Here is a 20,116-nt window from a genome sequence, read left to right as displayed (position 1 = left end):
ACGAAGTGAAGCCGCATTGCTGTTGCCAGAGAGCGCTGACTTTTTCCTGTGGACAATTGGACTTTAAACAACTACCCGTGAGCAGAACGGAAAATTGGATTACTAAACATCTTTAATTTGGCACCGAAGCGGGAAGGTTCCAAACAGGAAGTCCGCCTTCCGCTTTTGTAAATAGATTAAAGCAAAGACATTGCAAGATAAAGTCTGGAAAGTCTTTTGTAAAGGATTAAATCTCCATCGGCTAAAATTACTAAACCCCCCTTGGAAGCAGAAGAGGGGGAAAGTTTAGATTGTTTAAGCCTGCAGGAGCGAGAGTGAAGAGAGATAAATTACCACCGTTTTGAACCTGGGAACGGGCTGCCAGGGAGTGACGTATTGGGAAAGTTCATTGAGTGTGAATAAAACGTATGTTGACAGATAGTTAAACAAGAGAAACATATTGATTCCAATGTTTCCTTTTGCACTTGAAAGGAGCAAAATATCTGAAAATCGAAATTAACTTTGTTAACTTTGTTGCTGGACCTTCTTTTAAAAAGACGAATACAAATAGAAACTGTTTCCCCTAGGGAGCTCTTGAAACTGTTGCAGGAGTGGAGCTGGGGAATTCTCCAGCTGTAGAGATTAAAGACCGTGAGAATTAGACATTGACCTTGGACAAGAATGTGGACAGAAGAAGCCTTAGTGATTGCTTTTTGCAAAACAAGTGCCTTATTGGAACAGCTTCATGAGAAGATGGATGCGATGACTACTAGCATTGACAATTTTGGACAAAAAAGGATTGATTTGGGACAAAAAGTGAATACTTATAAAGAAACTACTCAGGAACCGACCCAGGAATCTGCTTTGACATGGCAAGCTGTGGAGAAGACAAAGGAGGAGGTTGTTGTTGAACCTCAAGTAATACAAGTGGAGAGAGCCTCAGCCTTGTATGAGCATAAGCTGTTGCTTTTGAAGACCGAATCTGGAGAAAGCCAGATTTGGAGAGATGGAGTCCCGCTTGGATTGGAGAAGGAAAGTTGGAAAGATCCCCTTATGCAGGGATGTTTTGGCCTTTGGGATCTGGTTTTGGGCCAGGGGGTGATTGGAGCAGCGGGGGCCTTTAACTTTGGAGGGACTTTGAAACATGTTTTGAAATATTTTTTGTATTTTGGCCCAGTCTATGGAGAATGGGCTGACCTGTTGAGAAGGGATAAAGACATTGTTAGGTTGGAATCTCCCTGAGATCTACCCCTAAGTGACAAAGGAAGGAAATTAAGAACAAGATCAGCAGAAGACAAAGTAAAGTGTAGGTATAAATATGAAGAAGATCTGCAGAAGGGACATGGAAAAGAGTTAAGAGCCTCGGACAGGAGATCACCAGGTTGATGGACTAGATGGAATGGATAGAAAAGACTGACAGAACCCGAGTCCAGGGTGAAGAGACGGTGGATGAAGATTGGAAGTTTAAAAATTTATTTAGAGAAATATTGTAAAATTTATGAGTGTTAGAAAAATGTTGGAATGAAACTATATGGCTTTAGTTGAAATGTTATAAGGAGTTAAGTACAAATAAATTTTAAGTTTTAGGGTTTTTATGGTAAGATAAGGTTAAAATAAATTAAGACAATTAAATGACAGAAAATAGTGAAAGATGGAAAGGATTTGCTGAAATAATTAATAACTAGAATACAAAAAAGGGAGGTGTGAGGAGGTTGATGAAACAAGTTAATGAAAGACAAAGATATGGAAATATTGGGTCTATTTTTAATTTCTTTTGCTTTTGTTTTTGGTCTTGATGTATTGTGTGTTTTGTTCTCTTTTTTTCTTCTTTTCTTCTCTTTTTTATATGTATTGACTTGTATTGTTTAATCTCTTTTTTCTCTTTTTCCACTTTTTTCTGTAATTTTAAACTTTCAATAAATATCATTTTAAAAAAATATTCCTGTCTCTCTTGCCTACTGCACTAATCTGGCTTGGAAAGGCATTGCCTTCCCTGCAAAATGTTCCCATCTGAGCTACACAACACAGCAGGCATCAGTGGAGTTCTGAGTTTCTTCTCATAGCTTTAGCTAGCTTGTTTGTTTCTGTGTTTGTTGGAGATAACAGGAATTTAGTGGCCACTGGATGTCGCTGGTGCTCCACAAAGCAAAGAAAGGAACAAGAGAGTTTTTTCTCCACCGTTATTTGGCTTGTTTATTCATTTGGCTTGCAAATTATCTTTTAACTGTCCCAAAACTTTTGTGTGTGAAATTTATGCAGCTGACTTCAAACTGTTTGTTCTGAGGACCAATTGCACAACTAATCGTGCAACGTAAGTTCTACTAATGTTAATTACCGAGTGCCATCTCCTTGGGTGTCTTGCAGCAATGGGGTTCTCGCTTAAGCAGAGGTTTTCCTTCAGCTCGCCTGATACTTCCATAAACAACCTTCCTGAAATTTGTTTTCTCCTCTTGGATCCAGCATTCTTGCCATCTTTTGCTTGTTCAGGTTTAATGGTCCCTTGTGGTGGTGGTGGTGGGGAGTTCCTTTTACTATTATTATTTTGCAAATTGGTGGTCTTTTCCATTTTTTTCTTTAACTGTATTTATGTATGTAACCACAGCGGCATGAAATCTCTATGCTCATGAGTAAAAGAAGGAAGAGTTTTTGACAAAAATCATGGTTTATGCAGAGATGGCTAAACTGACAGCACTTGATAAGAGACTCAAGTTTAGATTCTTTCAAGGTGGACTGGAAATACTTTTTTAGTCTATTTAAAAAGTAACTACGGTATATACAGGGCCGTCTTTAGCAGATGCAGCGCCAGGGTGCAAATATCCATCCAGTGCCCCCAAATTACCACAGATAGTGTTGGGGTGGCCATAGCTGCGCACTGCCAGCCTCCCGGGGTGTGTGTGTGTGCAACTCTCCCCCATGCCCCTGCGGGAGAGCAATCCCTGCAGAGACTTGGGAGGGAAGCTGCGCGGCCACCAGCCTTATGGTTGGCGGGGTGCAGCTGGGGGGCATGCTAGGAAAGGGGAGGTCACTGGCAAAGCCGAGCAGCTCCCCCACTTGCTGGGGCACCCCTGAGAGGTCGGCGCCTTGGCACAACACACCACTAAGCTCTATGGGAAAGACGACTCTGTTTATATATGAAGTCCACATTGGGGTTTGAAGTTTGAGGGGGGGAAATAGTACATTATATTAAGTGACCTGTCAACGAGGATGAAACTCAGTATGATGGAACTTTAAAATGCAACTATATGTAATTACAGGTAGGATAGGATTATAATTATTGAGTGTTAAAATGTAATTTTGAATCTTGAAACCAAATAAAATATTAATATAAAAATCTTAATGAAAAATCAGTATCACCATCTAATTGCACCACCAGTCCTCTCCATCCGTCCCTAATTGCTGGGTCCCAAATTTACTGGGGGCAAAGAAAGTACCTTCACTTATTTATTATATGATCCTGTGCATGTATAGGATGGTCTGAACCCATGTGGCCGAGAAGATGAGTAAGCCACACTTGAAAGAGTGTCAAAGGGCCCTGGGTCATAAATGAGAGAGCCTCTTTGAACTCTAGCTTATTTATTCTAGGGCTCTGCAACAAAACATGTCTATCCCCATCAGTTTCTACAGCCACAGCAGGTCCTGCAACCTGCCAACAGTTGGACCTCACTTCCTCCATTGTCTCCCAAGATAGAAGGATGCCAACCTAGGCAAGTACTAGCAGAACACACACAAACGACTGGCTTTCCTGCAGCAGACAGGAGTTGAAAGACAATGAAGAACGCTACTGGCTGCCATGAAAAGAGTAAATGGAGACACTTCAAAGGGAAAAACAAATCAGACATGCAAAATAGTTGCACAATTGGAATTGACATAGAGAATTGTTGTGTAGTTTGCACAACTGTGTTTCCTGAAATGGAGTCTGACTCATTCCTTCTGCAGTGGTCACAGGAATAGAAGCCAGTAAATTGCAAAAAAGGAAACAGCACTGGATTGTTTCACCAGCTGCCATGGGTGTTGGTGATTAAGAAATCCCTCCATATCTCTCTCTCTCTCTCTCTCTCTCTCTCTCTCTCTCTCTCTCTCTCTCCATCTCTCCCTTCCTCTCTCTCTCTCTCTCTCTCTCTGTATGTGTGTGTGTGTGTGCGTGTGAATGAGTACATCCACACTCTTCAGATGAATTGTAAAGTTTCTTCCATTGCAGCAGTTCTTCTCTCGTGTCCTCTCAGCTGCCTTGGCTGGAAGATGGTATGTGGAAGTGTTTTAGACCTCAGCAAGCAGAGGACCAGCCTCTTTGAACAGTTCTATCACCTGGACATATAGTAATCAATATTTGCCTGCCTTTTAGCACCTAGTAAATTTATATGACTGACGACCATAAACAGCCTGTGGGCACATGTGCATTTTATTCTTCCAAAATGCTTTCCATTTCCCTTCTGTGTTCTTGCTGCTGGGATTTAATCTACTGGCAGCCAGGAGCAAATGTCCTATTTCATAGATGCCCAAGTAGAGCCCCCCCCCCCCGCATAAAAGGAGTTAAATTGATGGGCTACAATAAATCTCCTGGGCCAGTTCTAATGATTCAGACCATTGGCTGCTGCCCTGTTTGAGGACTGTATGTCACTTTCTTAGAGATGTCCTGACATTTGGCTACTTTTGAGTTTTGGATTAAAATGGATGGATCTGAGAAGCTGAAGCCTGTGTTGAAATCTTGACACAGATGCCTGGAATTCAGCTTTACTTTGACAAAACACGAAAATGGGACTAAGTTCTTTCGCGCCTGTGATTTGTGTATTTTCTTTGTATCGTGGGTACCTATGGTCTTTCCCCACTCATCCTTACAAGCACCTGATCAATAGGCTATTGTCAGTTTGCAGTGCGATCATCCAGCGACTTTCCCTGTGAACAGTGCCATAGTCTGACATGTTCTGGTGGAGGAGGGACTGAAGGGCACAGTAGTGTAGGGAAAACAGCAAAAACCTATAGGAATGTAGCCTTAGATTTACATTAAAGTTATAAAAAATATTTCATAAATGAAATTAATTTAATGAACTAGAAAATAAGTGTCGAAGTGCTGCATTTGTACTAACTCACTCTTCCCCAACTTAGTGCCTTCCAGGTGTTTTGGGTACAACTCCCATTATCTCCAGTCAGCATGGCTGATGGTCAGAGATGATGGGACTATAGTCCAAAAAGTATAGGGGGCACCAGGTTGGGCAAGGCAGCTCCCCATTTACACAGGTCCAATTGATGCTCAACTGTGTGCATTATGCCAAACCTGGAAGTGACTTTAAAAAAGGCAAAAGCAGCCCTAAAAGAGCCCAGAAAGGGCAAAAAACAGGAAAAACAGCTCCTAGCAATCCTGTTGAGGCCTATGAAGAGTTGGAGTTTCAGCAAGGAGGTTTGGAGGAAGTGATTGTGGTGGAGTTTGGCATCTGGTAAGTGCTACTGGTTTGTAAAGGGTTTTTCATAGAATCTTAGAGTTGGAAGGGACCCCAAGGGTCATCTAGCCCAAACCCCTACAATGCAGGAATCTCAGCTAAAGCATCCATGACAGATGGACATCCAGCCTCTGTTTAAAAATCTCCAAGGAAGGAGAGTCCACCACCTCCCATGGGAGTCTGCTCCACTGCCAAATAGTTCGTACTGTCAGAAAGTTTTTCTAAATGTTTAGTCGGAATCTCCTTTCTTGTAATTTGAAGCCATTGGTCTGAGTCCTACTCTCCAGAGCAGGAGAAAACAAGCTTGCTCCCTCTTCCATGTGACAGCCCTTGAGATATTTGAAGATGGCTCTCATATCTCCTCTCAGTCTCTTCTTTTCCAGACTAAACAAATCCAGCTCCTTCAAGCGCTCCGTTGTTTCCAGACCCATGATCTCCTTAGTTGCTCTCCTCTGCACACGTTCCAGCTTGTCAACGTCCTCCTTAAATTGTGGTGCCCAGAATTGGACACAGTATTCCAGGTTTGGTCTGACCAAGGCAGAATAGAGTGGGACTATGACTTCCCTTGATCTGGATACTGGACTTCCATTGATGCAGCCTAGAATAGCATTAGCTTTTTTGCTGCTGCTGCATCACACTGTTATGTTAAGTGTGTGGTCCACCAAGACCCCCAGATCCTTTCCACATGTACTGCTAGTAAGCCAGGTGTTCCCCATCCTATATTTGTGCACCTGGTTCTTCCTGCCTAAGTGCAGAACCTGGCATTTGTCCCTATTGAAATTCACTTTGTTAGCTTGCGCCCAGTTCTCCAATCTGTTAAGGTCATTTTGAATTCTGATTCTGTCTGCGGCATCAGCTCCCCCTCCCAGTTTGGTGTCACCTGCAAATTGGATGAGCATCCCCTCAATTCCTCCATCCAAGTCATTTATAAAGACGTTGAGCAACAACAGGCCCAGGACAGAATCCTGCAGAACCCCACTGGTCACTTTTCCCCAGGATGATGAGGAACCTTGAGTACTGCTTGGGTTTGGTCAGTCAACCAATCAAAGGCTCTGAAATAGCAAGGGCTTCCAGAGGTTTAGAGGTTGTTTGCAGGCTTTTCCAATGTCGTTTCGCTTGAACATGTGGTGCCTCGTAACCCCTGTGTAAATGGAGAGTTGCCTGTATGCTGAAAACCGTACAAAAAGGGAGACACGGCAAATAATACCTAGCAATAACAGCTGCTTAAATTAAAGCTAAGTAGTAATCAATCATATTCACTTCAAAGATGAGAAGGGAGAATTGGGATGAATTAGAAAGTATAATTTAATTGTAGATGTAATTGCATTTGTTACATGTAATTACATTCATACGTCAAGCATGACAACTTTTAACAATTGGGTCAGATTTTTGATTTTTGATCAGCTAAATTATTAATGTAAATATTGCAGTGGTTCAGAAATTTAAATAACTATGTGTTTGGTGGGTCCTTTTAAAAAGTGACTTTTTAAAGTTGCAAAACCTGTATCCTCTGTTATGAGAATTGTCTGAATGCCTAGTCAATCCAGTGGTGATTTGTACAGCTGTATGTCAACACAGCGGGTGGCGCTGTGGGTTAAACCACAGAGCCTAGGGCTTGCCAATCAGAAGGTCGGCGGTTCGAATCCCCACGATGGGGTGAGCTCCCGTTGTTCGGTCCCAGCTCCTGCCAACCTAGCAGTTTGAAAGCACGTCAAAGTGCAAGTAGATAAATAGGTACCACTGCGGCGGGAAGGTAAACGGTGTTTCTGTGCGCTGCTCTGGTTCGCCAGAAGCGGCTTAGTCATGCTTGGCCACCTGACCCAGAAAAACTGTCTGCGGACAAACGCCGGCTCCCTTGGCCTGTAAAGTGAGATGAGCACCACAACCCCAGAGTCGTCTGCAACTGGACTTAACTGTCAGGGGTCCTTTACCTTTTTTTATGTTGACACAACTTGCCATAAGGGTTAGAAATCTGGAGGTGATTTTCATTTGTCTCGGCATCATGGTGCAGAGGCCCAGCACAGCCTCCTCCTCCTCCCTGGGACTGGGGGTCAGTGGGCAGCTGGTCCTTGCAGAGTGGGGCTGCCAAGGCCACGCTCTGCATGCCTGTGGTCACTCGCTGCTACTCCCTCAGCGCTCGGAGCTTTGACCTGGGCTATGGTGGCCTAAGTAGGAACCGACCTTCTCTACTGGCAGATGGTTGACTTTTCAAGTTGGGGGTGCTGGCCAGTGGCGTAGCGTGGGTTGTCAGCACCCGGGGCAAGGCAAGTAATTTGCGCCCCCTAACCCGTGGATTTGCACCCCCTAACCCTAACCCCCAGATGTTGCGCCCGGTGCGGCCGGCCCCCCCTGCACCCCCACGCTATGCCACTGGTGCTGGCTGCAGCAGACGGGCAGCAGCGGGTGCTGGTTGCTGACCCTGACCCCAATAAGATCAAGAGTGAACACATAAATGGCTAAACTTATGTGCACCTCTGTAAATTTATATGTTTGCAGCCACCCCGATCTCTAAGCAGCGTGAGATTCCAGGGCTTGCAGGTGCTTAGCAGGGTTTGTGTTTCCTTTTGGGAATGAGGCACAGCAAAGACTGGGGTGTCTTTGTGATACACATATATGCAACCTGAGCCTAGGATGGGGGGTTCACAGCATCAGCACCCCAAGAAGGCCTTGCTTTTCCCCACAGCCTCAAACAGAAATCAAACGTCATTCTGACTCTTTCTCTCTCCTGCTTGCTGATTTTCTTCTAGCTTACACCACTCCAAACTCTCAACTCTCTCTCCTCAACTCTGGCTTTGCCGCTCTAGCTACCCATGAGTTGTGGGAGGGCCACCCACCTGCCGACTTGCAGAGAGCCACTTTCCTCTATTCCCCATAATGGTTTATTCCACCTCAATAGGAAGTTAGCCTGGCTTATATTTAACACTTACTGGCAGGAGTGCTAACTTAAAAAATATATGAGGGGGGCAGGTAAGCCGTGCCCTGCATAATCAATCACAAGATGCAGTGCACACACGCAACATTTGAATGGCAGTGCTCATCAACTTTGGGGGGTCCAGACTCGAGCCCCACTGAATATTTTATGGGGGGTGAAGGGACCTCAGCCCCTAGGTGGAGCTGGCTCCTATGCTTGCTGGATCCAGTGGTGAGGAGAGCCTTGGCCTACAGCTTACTCTCCACCAAAAAACACTCCTAACACTATTGAAGGTGGGAAATTGCTGTCTCAGCTGATGAATAGCTGCTTAATTCCCTAATTTCATCAGTCCTTTGGTATACAAACTCCTCCTGCAATAGCAGAAAAACTTATTTTACTCACAGTTCATCGTTGGAGTATTAGGACATGCTGCCTGAACGCTGGGGATCAAAGAAGGGGATTTGACTGAAACTGACAGCCCAACCTGCTAAATACAGCAAGGACAAAAATATTTCAGGGATGACTTCTTTGGAGCCAGAAGCACTCAGCCTCAAGGATGACTGGACAGCTTAGCTCCAAAGCTTCGAAGCAGAGCTAGCCAAAAGCTGGAGCACATTTCCAAAGCCACTAGAAAGCAAGCTCACTGACTTAGGTGTGCATTTGGAAGACATCGCAAATTTGGCGCTAGACACTGGATCTCAGCCTAAACAACTCCAAAGAACTACTCAAGCTTAAACAGAATACAGTAGTACCTCGGTTTTTTAACAGCTTAGTGCACGAACAACTTGAAACCCGAATGCTGCAAAACCAGAAGAGAAATAAAAAATTCAGCACACTGGCTGAAGTCAGATTTTCCATTTCACATTGAATGCCAAAGACAAGCCTTTTGGGACACTGGGAGATGTGTGGATAAAATAAATTATTCTTAAGGTTTTTGTCTCATACACATAGCATGAAAACTGAGACTGCAGTAATCTTTAAGAAATTGGGTCCTCCCTTAAAGAGGTGAGGTATTGCGGTGAGACCTGGAAAACCGACTCACAACACGTGGGTGGGTACGATTGGTCAGTCACAACACCCGATTGGTAGGTCCCTCGAAGCTGGGTGCAATCTGGCCAATGGGATGCAGTCCAAACGGTTTGAGGGACCTATTTATGCCCATGCACATGACCCAGAGCTTCCTCTTTCGACTCGTGCATTCAGAACACCCGTCCACCTCTCCCTACTTTTAGGGCTTTGTGCTTGACCTTGCTATGCCATCGTGTGTCATTGGGACAGGGGCATGGCAGGAATTTTCCCCACTTGGCTGATTGGCTGTTGCCATTTGGGTTTTGCCTGCCGCGTAGCAAATCGTCACAACTTGTAAGGTTGCAGATAGGCTCTGGTTCAGGTGATAGGGATGGAGGAACGCTCTCACCATCCCTATGTGAAGGGTATTCCGGTAAAGAAATCCAGGGCCTCGATGGTTTGGTCAACCCCTGAGAGGGGGTTGTGCCCGTGCCTTAGTCCAGGGGGACATTTGGGTGGTGGAGATAGCCTGTTCCCGGCTTCTTCTTATCCAGGTGTTCACCCTTGGCTGACCTATGCTGGAACCCTGGGTCAGCGCTACCTACATGGCAGGGAGCTAGTCAAACCAGAGCCTATGCAACCAGTCACTTTCTGTAATCAATAAAGCTATGGCCTAAATTCTGCCAAAAACCAAAATTTGAGTCAAGTGTGAATTTATTTAGGGGGGAGGTTTCTGGGTCTGAACACGCAGTTAAAGCGGGCTTAGATTCACCAGCCCCGTTCTGTCTTAACTGCTCCATGGCGGCTGAGGCCCCACTGCCATGGCCCCAAATCTGCTTCTTCATTCTCTGCTTTACATACAGGGCAAGGACTCCCACCAATTATCTGGAATAGGGCTGGAAGAAGATCTCATTTATATAACTGAGCTGTCTGGAGCATGGTTATTTCACTTTAGAGTTTGTTAGGCTTGCTTCTTGCTGATCCTTACAATCTAAAGTGACAGGCTAGGAAGGAAATAGATGCCTTTCAGGAGAAAAGATCCTGGAGCAATGAGCTGAAGAGGGGTTTTGCTGCTTTTCCTTTTCACATTTTGTGTGTATGGCAGTTTATGAATGCAGATATACTGCAAATGTTAAACTTCTTCAATTCTATCCCTTTGCAGTTCAAAAGCCAGGGAACATCCATCCCCTTATTTATATTTCATGGTAAATATGAGGTGTGGATGGCTAGAGATTTTTGTACAAAATATTAACATTTTGTTTGCCAAAGAGGACACTATTATTGTTCAAAATAGCTAGGAAAACTTCTTACATAGGCCTATAGTGCTACTATAACCTTTTATTTTTTTTTTAAAAAAAAGATTAACCATCTGGCTTATAAATGATTAGAGCACTATCTGGCCAAAATTAATCATTTTGAATGCAAATATATTGCAAACGATAAACCTCTTCAATTCTCTCCCCTTGCAATTCAAGAGCCAGGGAGCATCCATCCCCCTAACTATAAAAAGGTAAAGGGACCCCTGACCATTAGGTCCAGTTGTGGACGACTCTGGGGTTGTGGCGCTCATCTCCCTTTATTGGCCAAGGGAGTCGGTGTACAGCTTCCGGGTCATGTGGCCAGCATGACTAAGCCGCTTCTGGTGAATCAGAGCAGCGCATGGAAACGCCGTTTACCTTCCCGCCAGAGCGGTACCTATTTATCTACTTGCACTTTGATGTGCTTTCGAACTAATTATAATTCACTGTAAATATAAGGTGTGCATGGCCAGAGATTTTTGTACAAAATATTATGCAGACTGAAGGTGCGGATAAGCGAATAAACCACATTTCTTAAAGCTACAGCAGTCTCCTCCAGACTCCATTCGCCAAAGGAACCCAGACCCCGGGCGAGTGCCTGGACCCCCCCCCCCCCGGGGATCTTCCTTGGTGCAATGTTAGAAACAAGAGAGGGGTAAAAGCAGCACAACCAGAGCACACAGACAGGCAGAATTCAAAAAGGGCAAAGAATAAATTAAAAGTAAATTCTACTGCAATTTAGGAGAAGGAAGCGTTGATGTCAGTGATGAGGCAGAATCCGCTGGCAATGGCAGATGGCCATGAATTCCTGTTTCCCCCAGATATTTCACCAATAACCCACATAAAAGAAAAAGTGGAGCTTCCTTACTACAATGCTAAGGAAGAAAAGTTTAACTCATAGATGGGAATTAGCTTTTATTTATTTATAATATCAAGCAAAACTAGTAACAGGACTGTGGAAGGGAGGAAATGGCTAAGGAGCTCGAAGGGGAGAATGGAAAAGAGAAAACTATGGATAAACTGCAAAAGGAAGGAAGATGATAAAGAAAAGGTAGAGGGCAAGGGAAAGAATCACAAGGACTGTAGCTTTGATATAAAACTGTTTTGTCCTTTTGGTTTTGTTTCTCTGTGTCTCCCCTCCATCCTTGCATTAACTCACTACGCTTCATTTCATAGGATTTCCAGGGTCTCCCTTTCTGCAATACGCTCTTGCTAGTCTGTCATTTTGCTGGATACATTTTTTGAGCCTTAAAATGTCACTTGTCCTGGATCTACTTAATGGGAAATGAAATTGGTGCAGTTAGCAGCAATATGTCGCACCTTGCGATTGTAAATACAGACATAAAATCATATAAATAATTTAGAATGTTTTGGAGTAACCCAGAAAATCAGCCTTTGTCTTTATTTCTAACATCTTTGGCACACACTCTTGAATCATCCATTCAGCAATAAATCACAGCCAAACTGTTATTGAGAAAGCTTCCTTCCCCGCCCTGAACAGTTGTATATTAGAGTTTAAAAGGGCACATTATAATGTAAATTATTGTCAGAGAGTGCCTTTTGACTGATGTTGTATCAAATTATTGCATTAACCTTTCACTAATTAATGGACACATTTCTACTTTGACCTTTTAGGGCCTGTTAATCTGACAGTAAATGTTATAATTTATCCATAATTTTATGAAGAAGAATGGTAAATTAGGATATGAGGAAATTGTTCTATGAGTCATTGTAATCTTGTACACCTCTGTGCAGTGTTTTACAAAATACTTTTCTTCTGTTGCAAAACGAATCACTCAGTAAATCACAGTGTGTGTTTATATAAGTGTGTGTGTGCGAGAGAGAGAGAGAGAGAAAGAGAGAGAGAGGCCTAGATACTTTTTTGTGAGTAGATTCTCACAAAATGCCTTTCAACGCAGCCCAGCTTAGATGGACACAAAAATAGTCTGCAAGGAACTCCAGAAGAATCTCTACAAGCTGGGGAAATGAGCAGTAAAATAGCAAGTTCAATTCAGTGTAAACAACTGCAAAATGATGCACACTGAACCCAAAATTTTAATTTCACATGTATATGAATGGGGGTCTGTGTTAAATAGCGGGTAGACATAGCAGACGATGCAGCGATTTCTCCAAAGCAGCTCTTTATTTGTAAGCTGGAACAGAACTGAACAGCAAACAGCTCAGCCGGCCTGCTTTTATAGGCAGCCAGCTGTCAACATTGTAGCAACAACAACACAGGGTTTCCTGCCTAAAATGACTGACATGGACCTGAGTGAAAACTATATACACGATACTCCTGGTGGGCAGGGGGAGAACTTCAATACATAACAGTCTGAACTGGCAGTGATTCACCAGGAATGTGACCTTAGGGTCAGAATGGATAGTTCAATGAATTGCCACCTCTTACCTGCGTCATGCGTCATGCCCTTGTGGGACAGCCCCAGCCAATCAGCTCTCTGTGTGGGTGTGGCCACTTGTGCGGCCGGCTGGCCCCCTCTCTCTCCCCATCACCGGCTCAGCCAACTCACCCACCCTCTTTTCATGCTTTGCTCAGATATGACCTTGCTATGGACAATTGTCGGTCGCCATATTGTTGGGGCCGAGTAGGAATTTTTCCACTTGGCAAATTGTCACTGGACATTTGGTTTTCGCCTAGCTAGCAGCAAATGTCACAACTTTGTGTGAGGTCAGGCATTGGGTAAGCCGTCGTTTGGTTGGAGGGGAGGTTGTAGCCTTAGCCTGCCCCTCCTCACCAAGGGTACCCTGTTAAAGGGATCCAGGGTGTGAATCCTGTCTGAAGCCTGGGCATGGGCTAAGGCCGTGTCACAGCCCCTATGAGGACCCCTCGGGTGCCCCTATTTGATGTAAGGCATAGGGCACTCCTATCAGTGGTCTACCCTTCAGTGGACTCCCTGCAGACGGGCGGGAGTCAAGATATAGCCTGGCGTCACCCCAATGCCTAAGCCAAACTGCTCACATCTGTAACCAATAGAGTTGTGGCCTATTTGAACCCATAAACCAAAATACTCTGTGTCTGTGTGCTTTATTGTTCTCCTGGGAACTTTGTGGCTCAGGCGCTTGGCACGCAAATGTGGGTCAAGCGGAAAACCACTAAGACCCGTCTAGGGCAAAACAAATGGGAGTGTGGGGAAGCCCTGGGACTACCAGTGGAAGCCAGAAAAGAACTCTGGAGAAGTTAGGTGTGTTTACTGTTCTAGGATATGATTGTGTTATATGACAAAGTGAAACAGCATTCGGCTGAATTGATAGCATATGCATAAGGGTGCCAACATTAATGCTGTGCTTTATTTTTATTTTTTATTTTTGCAGCTTTTGTACCTGGTTCCATCCAGCCTTTGCAACCGGCATTATTGCTGTTTCCCAGCTACCAGCCTTCATTTTCCACAAGAACTTGGCAGCTGCTGCTCTCCTGCGGATTCTCTTTGGGTAGGTGATTGGAAACGCTGCTCCTGAACCAGGGCTGGTGTTACAGAAGCAGAAATCTCAAAGGCTGCCATACCCCACTGCTTAGGAACATGATATTCTCACTTTGAAGATGATTACTGCTTCACAGCACAGGCTGAGAGAACAAGTTGCTGCACGGGGCCTGGTGCACAGTGCAGGCGGGGGGGTGGGGGGAGCAGGTGGGGAAGATGTTCCACACTCATTAGGAGAAAAGCTTCCAAAGATCCACACACACATAGGGATATTATTTCATTATTAGAAACAGAGTGTGTGCTGTCTTTGCTAAAGCTCTCCTCAAAATGCCCCCCAACACACCCGACCCCATCCATGGCCAAAATAACTTCAGTTCAGCTTATGGGAGAGAGAGTCAGGGTGGTGCAAATTATTACAATAATATATATTTGTTTATATCCCAGCTTTCTCCATGACAGGGCTCAATATGCTTTAGAGATAAAACAAGAACTGCTAAAATCATAGAAAAAGCAATCATTAAAAAGCAATTAAGCATAGATAGAATTAAAACACACACCCCTGTTTAAAACATACCAATGATTACAATTAAAAGAGCATGGCACCAGCCCTTTCATTAAAAGCAGGCAGTTCCCAAAACTCTGCTGGAACAAGAAGATCAGTGGAAGGAGAGCAAGGAAGGAGCCATTCTAGTTTCTCTAGGGAGGGAATCCCAATGCTGCCTGGGAGCAACCACTGAGAAGGCCCTCTCCCGCATCCCCACCAAGCATGCCTGTGAGGGAGGCGAGTGTTATGTACTGAAGTTCTCACCCTGGGCCAGCAGGGGGATACTGTAGACAGTTCAGGTCCACATATGCAAATAAGGGATCGAAAGTGACGTTCAGCGATTGGATAGTTACAGAAAATGGTTACTGCTGCGTTCTAGTGGAGCTCTATATAAGCAGGCTGGCTGAACCCTTCAGTTCAGTTCAGTTCTGTTCTGGCCTGTGAATAAACAAGAGCTGTTTGAAGAATCGCTGTGTCGTCTGATATGTTCACCCACAACTTAACAGCGAGACTGAGAGGATTTCGTCTTTCGGGTAGCTTGGACCTAAGCTGTGACTGGTAGCAGGAACCATCCCCTCAGGCAATGAAGCAATAGCCAGGCTCTGGACGCAACCAGTCAGACCCCCTCTGCAACATCTTAGAAGCCAGGAAGGACAGGGGTTGAGAGGCCACGCGGTTGTTTGGGTGGCACGCATATTTATGGTATGATAAAATGAAAGCACAAAAAGGATTCCTGAACCACTTGATAAGAAAATCAATCTATGAGGTATTGGGATAAGTACAAAAACTTATTAGAATGGAGGACACCATGGTGTTTCTCTCCATTGGAAGCAATTTCAGTTAAAAAATTAAATCTGAGAGGTGATTGAGCCACCTATAAAGACTTGTTAATAGAGGCAGGAGACCAACTAAAACTGAGAAAATTTGAAGATATTAGAGAATTATTAACGGATTGGCTACAGCATCACCAATTAAATGATTGATTAAAAAAAAGGTTTTGATACAGTGAGATCAAGGTTTGAAAAAGAACTGCTGGAAAATAATGTGAAAGTGTTATTAAAATGTACAAATTACATTTAGAATGGTATACAAGTTAAGGCAGTGATGATACATTGGGCTAGAGATTTTGGGTACAATATTCAACTTTCATCTTGGGAAAAGTTATGGAAAGAGGAAATAAAGTTTACTGCATGCTGTTTGTTGAAAGAAAACTATATGAAAATGATGTACCATTGGTATCTAACATCGAGTAAAATTGCAAAAATGTACAAAACAAGTTCAAATCTGTGTTGGAAATGTAATGAGAGGGAGGGTTCTTTTTACCATATGTGGTGGACATGTACATTGGTAAAGGCTTTCTGGTAAATGATATATAATGAACTAAAGAAAATGTTTGAAAATACATTTGTTAAAAAAACCCCAGAAGCCTTTTTATTAGGTATAATAGGTGAAGCGTTACCAAGAGAGGATAAAAGACTTTTTATGAATGCAACAACAGCAGCAAGAATTCTACTAGCCCAGAGATGGAAGGAAGGAGAAGTCCCAACCAAAGAAGAGTGGCAGATGAATCTGATGGAGATGCAGAGATGGCAAAACCAAAGGGGAAGATCCGAAACCAGGAAGATCAAGTATTTTCCAAAGACTGGAGTAAATTTGTAATTTATTTAAAAGACAGTTAAAATCACTGGCAGGGATGTAATGACACTTGCAATGTGGAATTTTTAAATGTTAATTATGGATATTTAACAGATGGATAATGGTAAAAGATGCAGTAAATTTAATCTTAAACATGGAACCCAGGGAGGGAGGGAGGGAAGGAGGTATGAAGGGTCAAAAGAACCTTGTACAGTACTTGAATGTTTGACATGGTTGTGTTAAAATGTATAAAATTGTGAAAAAAAGCAATAAAAAATTATATATATAAAACGAGAGGGCAAGTAGCATTGATGCCCGTACTTTGTCCACACCAGCTGATCGCATAATGAAGCTGATCCCACAACACACCCTCCACGTGGGCACTGGCCGCAGGTGCAGAACCTCCGAAGTTGAGCCACTTTATTCTAGTTGGTCCCAGGGGGCCGTTGAGGGCTCAAGGGGTCTCTCCCTGCAGTGGGAGGCAATAACCTCTGGACTGTCTGAAATAACTCCGCTGGCCGGCTACTAGGGGATGCAACGCAAGCTGTAAAATGACCCCTTTTTGCAGCCCGCATGGTGAGCAAAATTATGCGCGCCAGCCAGTGCTTGGTCACTTCACAGGGAGGCTTGCACCACTCATGCTCCAGTCTTCCCCGGGCTTTTTTCAAAGCCTGGAGCCCCTCAGATGACCAAGCCCCCACCCCAGGCTGCACAAGACCACATATGATCCTTTGGAGAGTGAAGCAGATTTGAAGGCTTAGCTCAACTTTATCTGCTCCTTCTGCTTCCTTTGTTAATGGGCAAAGGAGCAAGTCAAATTCTCTTTCAGTTCACCATGTTAAATTGCACTGGTTTAAAAGAAAGATGAATGGTGAGTAATTAAAATGATATCTAATAAATAATGCTGCTGATTCAAAATGTTAGCTGGGGGTGTCAGACACTTTACACAACTGTAGGCCTATACAAGTCCAGGACGTCTGTTATCGGCCACGGAGGGGAGGTGGGTATTCGCAGGTGAAGCCCAGCTTTAGAGGCCACAAAAGCAGCACGGAGGTTCACTGAGTCGTGAAAATGTTTCTGTTCTTCTAATCTGCTATGCAGTACAAGCTGCCGTCTGGGGATTCTACGTGAGTGCAGAAGGTTCTGTTATATTAGGAAAGCCAGTTAGAAATTTAAGAAAACCTATTTGTAGAAGCTGAAACGACTAGGCTCATTTTTATGTTGAATTGTCACTTTAAAAACGAAAACTTAAAACAGGTGCACAGTTAAACATTACCTGCAATCTTAGACACAGGCTACCCAAATCCCTTGGACATCAATGGACCTTCTTAAGCAACCTAACTGTGTACAGGATTGCAGCCACATGCTGAAGATGTGCATTTTTTTGTATAGAAACTCTACCAAATGCTCTCCTATTTCCTGTTTTTCAGAAGAGAGGAAGAGATATTTCCCCTCAAAACACCTTACTGGTGCAGGTATTCAACTTCCATTGACTCCCTTTTCTGACATTTATCTACTGATTACTCTTTTGATGCTATTTATTTATTGATGCTTAACCTTAGTATTATTAGTTTGAAAACGGATAGAATAAACATATAATTGTATACTGAACTAGAGAGAGTACAAATACTGTACATATGCACAAAACAGACTTCATCATACTTCAAAGTGTGTTTTTTTTAATAAAAAAAATCCTCCCCCCCCTAATACATTATAAAGACTTTCCATTTGCCAATGAAATCATTATATGGTAACTCTCTTCATTCTCTGACTCTGACCATGTTAATTTGATCAAACTTACTATCTTCCATACTTTTATCATCCAATCATTGAGTACTGGATTTCTTATATTTTTCCAGTTATGAGAAATGGTCAAATGAGCTGCAATTAATTAATTTAGGACAATTTCTTTATTATCTGTCAAGACCAAATCTTTAATATAGCCAAATGAAATAAGTAATGAGTATGTTGTTTCCATTTCATCATTCCAGATGCAGAAGATCTACTGTATAGCAAACTTCCTCATATTACTTCTCCAACATAAAGAAGACAGTTGAACTGCTGGGCGGCTGGTGGCACAGCAGCAGAATCTTTCCTGGGCAACTGCTCAAACCCAGCCTGCCCCCAAAGCAGTAGACTGTGGGACAGGGACAGATTACTGCAACGCCCCCTCCCTGCAGGCAGCAACCCCCCACCTGCCTCCGCCACTAGGTCTCACCTGCGGCTGCAGAGATGAGGGGGATTAAGCCAGGCTTCCCCCAGCCCGGTCTCTGTAATGCAAACCAAATTGCATTGATCTTGACAAAAGAGCACTAATGAAAGGGAGCAGGAGGAGGAATCCCCCCTCCTACTCTAGGATATTGCAGCCCAGCTGCCTCTGTGTGGAGAGGGACTGCGGTTTGAGATCTAGGATTGTTACCAGCCACGCCAGTCCCGGCCAAGCTGTGAGCAGCCCCCAACCAGGATCTGTGCTGCTTTTGGAGAACTGAAAACCTGGCAGAGGCTGTCACAGCTTTGAGAAATAGGATTTATTTACACCTGAGTTTAGAGGGAGGGAGTCCAGCTTTCACAGCATGGTCAACTCAACAACTTTTCTGTCTGGATTTTCACATTTTGAAATATGGCACCCTAGCTAAAGACAGTCTTCCCCCGTCACCTCACACCCACTGACCTTTGAGATCCTCAGCCTCTGTTCACACCTGGGGTGGACACTTCTTAACGGCCCTGGCTTGGCCAGGTTCTTTTACATAGGCTAGCTCAGAAATTCCTCTGCTGTACTTCTCCCTTCACATCCCAAATAATCAAAACCCTACCAGTTATAAATTTATAGGGTTTATGATAATGCATCCGTTGTCAGCGGCGGAGCATATGCCTGCACTGCCCAGGGCAGACGTGCTCCCGAGGGGGGGGGGCATGGGATAGCTGCTCAGGGGCGGAGCGAGCCGCCAATGGCAGACATTTGTCGTGTTGCCCGCCCGCAACTCCCAAGTGTACCCATTCGCAGCGCACTGAATGTCACCCCCCCCCCCGGGATGACACCCAGGGCAGACCCACTGCACCCCCTTCCTCCGCGACTGTCCATTGTGAAGACTGCAGAAGAGAAGGACGTCTTTTGAAAAGACCTGTTTTATGCTGTCCGATGTGGAGAGGTATATATCCTTTAGAACACCCAATTTTCTTGCAAAGGCTTTACAAATTCGTGTAATAAAGCTTAAAAGGGGGAATGGGAAATGATTTATCCTCTCAAGGTCAGGGAGTAGAAATTTTAAACCACTATTCATAGTTGTATTCTTGTCATTATTATTTTCACGTGTGTAGTGGCTGTTTGCTAGACACAATAAATTGAACTGAACTGAACTGAACTTACAACAGTATGAAAGATGGAAAACTCTGTAAGCTCTGCGAGCTTAAAACACGAGGTGCTTGCTGTTCCTCTCTAGAGATAAGAGGCGGAAGCAGTGAACTCTGCCTGGGCCAGTCTGTTGCAGTGTTTATGCAGGGCCTCCATCGATGCTCCAGTCAAGACGGGAGAATGAACTCAGACATTGCAAGACGCCTGTGGCTTCCCACCAGAGGAAACTGGGCCTGGCTAAGTGCTGGACCCCGGAACGTCTCAAGCTTGGAGACATGAGGTGGACATAATACTAAAATATTTTGCCAATGTGTCCTGCCTAATTATTTCAATGGATCACACTGAAATTTTTCATCTCCACAATTGTCTGACTGCCAAAAGATGACTTTCTAACCAGTAATATTTCTTCTTGGATGTGAAAGCTGTTGGCAAGTGATGACCTTTCCAATTATAGCTGTAATTAATATATCAAGTAATGGTGCTCCAGTAGGAGAATTAAAGCAAATTTATTATAATG

The sequence above is a fragment of the Podarcis liolepis genome, assembly GCF_965112155.1.
Source record: "Podarcis liolepis genome assembly, chromosome: 13".
NCBI classification, from domain to species: domain Eukaryota; kingdom Metazoa; phylum Chordata; class Lepidosauria; order Squamata; family Lacertidae; genus Podarcis; species Podarcis liolepis.
Note: the sequence above shows the minus strand (reverse complement) of the source record.